Consider the following 2,842-nt stretch of genomic DNA (forward strand, 5'->3'; position numbering starts at 1 on the left):
ATCATCGCGAGTGGTATTGCCAGGCAAACCGAATGGATAGGGAACATCTCTAACTGGAAATCTAAAAAAGGTCCATCGAGGAAAGGAATTCCGTATTATAAACTGATGTTTTCCGACTTCACTAACAAATTTAAAGATCTAAACATCGATTGGGTGAAAGACTCGAGCAAAGAAATATATCTTTTAATTATTGATCGAGTTTATTGTAACCCTGTGGCTTTCAAGAATTTGGAGGAAGACCAAAACAAAGAATGTCTCCAAAATTTACAGAATAAAATCCTATCTGAACACCTGAGAGATACAACTTGGTTAGTCGCTGTAAGAAGGCTCCCAGTAAGAGCGGTTGTAAAATGGAGCTGTTTTGTAAAAACCAGTAAATGCCCGATGCCTAATTGTAATGAAGAGGAAACACTCGAACATTCCTGTTAGAGTGTTATCGCGCTAAAGAAACATGGGCTAAATTAAAAATCATTGGTCTCAATATAGAAATAAATATGAACTCAATTTTCTATGGCATTTTTAAAGAAAATTGTAGCAAGACTCAGCATGACTTCATTTGGTTCATAATATGTTTGACTAAATCTAAAACTCTGGAAAACAAGAGCCAAATGACTATAAATCAAACGTTTATATCCAGTGATGTTGTATTCAAGGACATTCAAAAAGAGCTAAGAAGACTTAAAAGCAGCACATCTTGGTTTAAAGACTCTTCAGTGTGGGACTCTATTTGCGTGTAATTGTACTTTGACTATGTAAGTTTTTTTTCTCTCCCTTTCTTTCTGAATATGACTTGTGTAAGATTGTGAATTTTGTAATAATTTCAATAAAACTCATTAAAAAAAAAAAAGCAAGGGTGGTAAAGGACTCGGCAAAGGAGGCGCAAAGCGTCACCGTAAGGTGCTTCGCGATAACATCCAGGGATCACCAAGCGGCTATTCGCCGTCTGGCTCGGCGTGGTGGTGTAAAGCGTATTTCTGGTCTGATCTATGAAGAGACTCGCGGTGTGCTGAAAGTGTTCCTGGAGAACGTGATCCGCGACGCCGTCACCTACACCGAGCATGCCAAGAGAAAGACCGTGACCGCCATGGATGTGGTGTACGCCCTGAAACGCCAGGGACGCACCCTGTACGGCTTCGGCGGTTAAACGCTCTAACACCCGAACGACGCGAACACAACGGCTCTTTTAAGAGCCACCCACATGTCTAGAAAAAGAGCTGTTCCGTATGGGGGGAAAAAGGCTTTTTCTTTCATGAAACATAAGGTATCAAACGCTGTACAGAGGTAGCGTAAGTGGTAGATCTATTTGTATTTTTTGTAATAAACTATATGTGTATATATATATATATATAATATATATATATATATATATATATAATATATATGCACAGTATCAATATTATAAACTGTTTGATTAATACGATTTAGAAAATGATTTTAGTATAAACTTACTTCTATATTTCTCTCTCTGTCTCATACACACGCATACATGCATATATAATATAAAACGATTTTTTCTCAAGCCAATTGTTTTTTCATAGTGCACGTTGTCCTGAAAGTACAAGGGCGGGAAGGGAAACAAAGCGTATCGGAGGAAGCATGGAGGGAGGGAGGAAACAGAGTGCAGTAGGAGGCGCCATGCAGGGGGAGGTATCGAATTGTGTCCAATCAAAAAAAGGTGTCTTGTCTGGGCGTCATTAGCATGTGGGTCTGTAAATAGAGCGGGCGCGAGGCGGGCGCTAGTCATTTACTGTTCGTATACTCGAGGAGCAGCATCATGCCCGATCCAGCCAAGACCGCGCCCAAGAAGGGCTCAAAGAAAGCCGTGACCAAGACGGCCGGCAAAGGAGGCAAGAAGCGCAGAAAGTCCAGGAAGGAGAGCTACGCCATCTACGTGTACAAGGTCCTGAAGCAGGTGCATCCTGACACCGGCATCTCATCCAAGGCATGGGCATCATGAACTCCTTCGTGAATGATATTTTTGAGCGCATTGCCGGTGAGTCTTCTCGTCTGGCTCATTATAACAAGCGCTCCACCATTACCTCCAGGGAGATCCAGACCGCCGTGCGCCTGTTGCTTCCCGGGGAGCTGGCCAAGCACGCCGTGTCCGAGGGCACAAAGGCCGTGACCAAGTACACCAGCTCCAAGTAAAGCGCGTTACCGCCGTCTTCATCAACCCAACGGCTCTTTTAAGGCCACCCACTTTTCATACAAAGAGTAATTTCCTCTCTTTCTCTTCCTCTCTCGCTGTGTGTGTGTGTGTGTGTGAGAGAGAGGGAGGGGAGTTCTGAAGCGATGCACTCCCGCGGATGTTCAGGCTTTTGGTAATTCTAGCAGTCTGCTAAATGCAGAGATGAGTAAATCTAAACGGTTATAGCACGGTTTCGGGGTTGTATAATCTGAATGCAAAATGGGATTGCTCAGATTACAACAGTTATTCGTATTAAGATTGTAGCAACAGTGAGTAGTTGAAAATGGTTTTCTAATAGCACATAATCATTCTAAATCACGGGTGCCAAAACTTTTTCTTGTGAAGGGCCAAAAACAAACTTGATTGAGGGCTGTGGGGCAAAAGTAGTTGCATTATACAAACTGTATTATATTAAAATTAAAGTTGCCATGGTTCTCATTATCATTTCATAATATTTACAAATAAATCAATTAATAGAAAACGTTAGTCTGTATCTGCTTCACTAATGCAGTTTTATTTTCAGAGTTCTATAGTTCAATGAAACTTATAGTATAATTAAAACTCGAAACCAATCCCATTTATATACATGTTCAATGCCTCATACCTATTCAAGCTATAAGCAATACAGCCATGTGCCTGCAATCATCAGTGACC

At 41.4% G+C, this 2,842-nt stretch overlaps 1 pseudogene; it reads left to right on the top strand.

The window, feature by feature from the left end:
• Positions 1-1,475: 1,475 nt before the first annotated feature.
• Positions 1,476-2,148, top strand: LOC128631126 (histone H2B-like; annotated as a pseudogene).
• The last annotated feature ends 694 nt before the right edge of the window (positions 2,149-2,842 follow it).

This window comes from Ictalurus punctatus, unplaced genomic scaffold, assembly GCF_001660625.3.
Source record: "Ictalurus punctatus breed USDA103 unplaced genomic scaffold, Coco_2.0 tig00004250, whole genome shotgun sequence".
Lineage (NCBI taxonomy): Eukaryota > Metazoa > Chordata > Actinopteri > Siluriformes > Ictaluridae > Ictalurus > Ictalurus punctatus.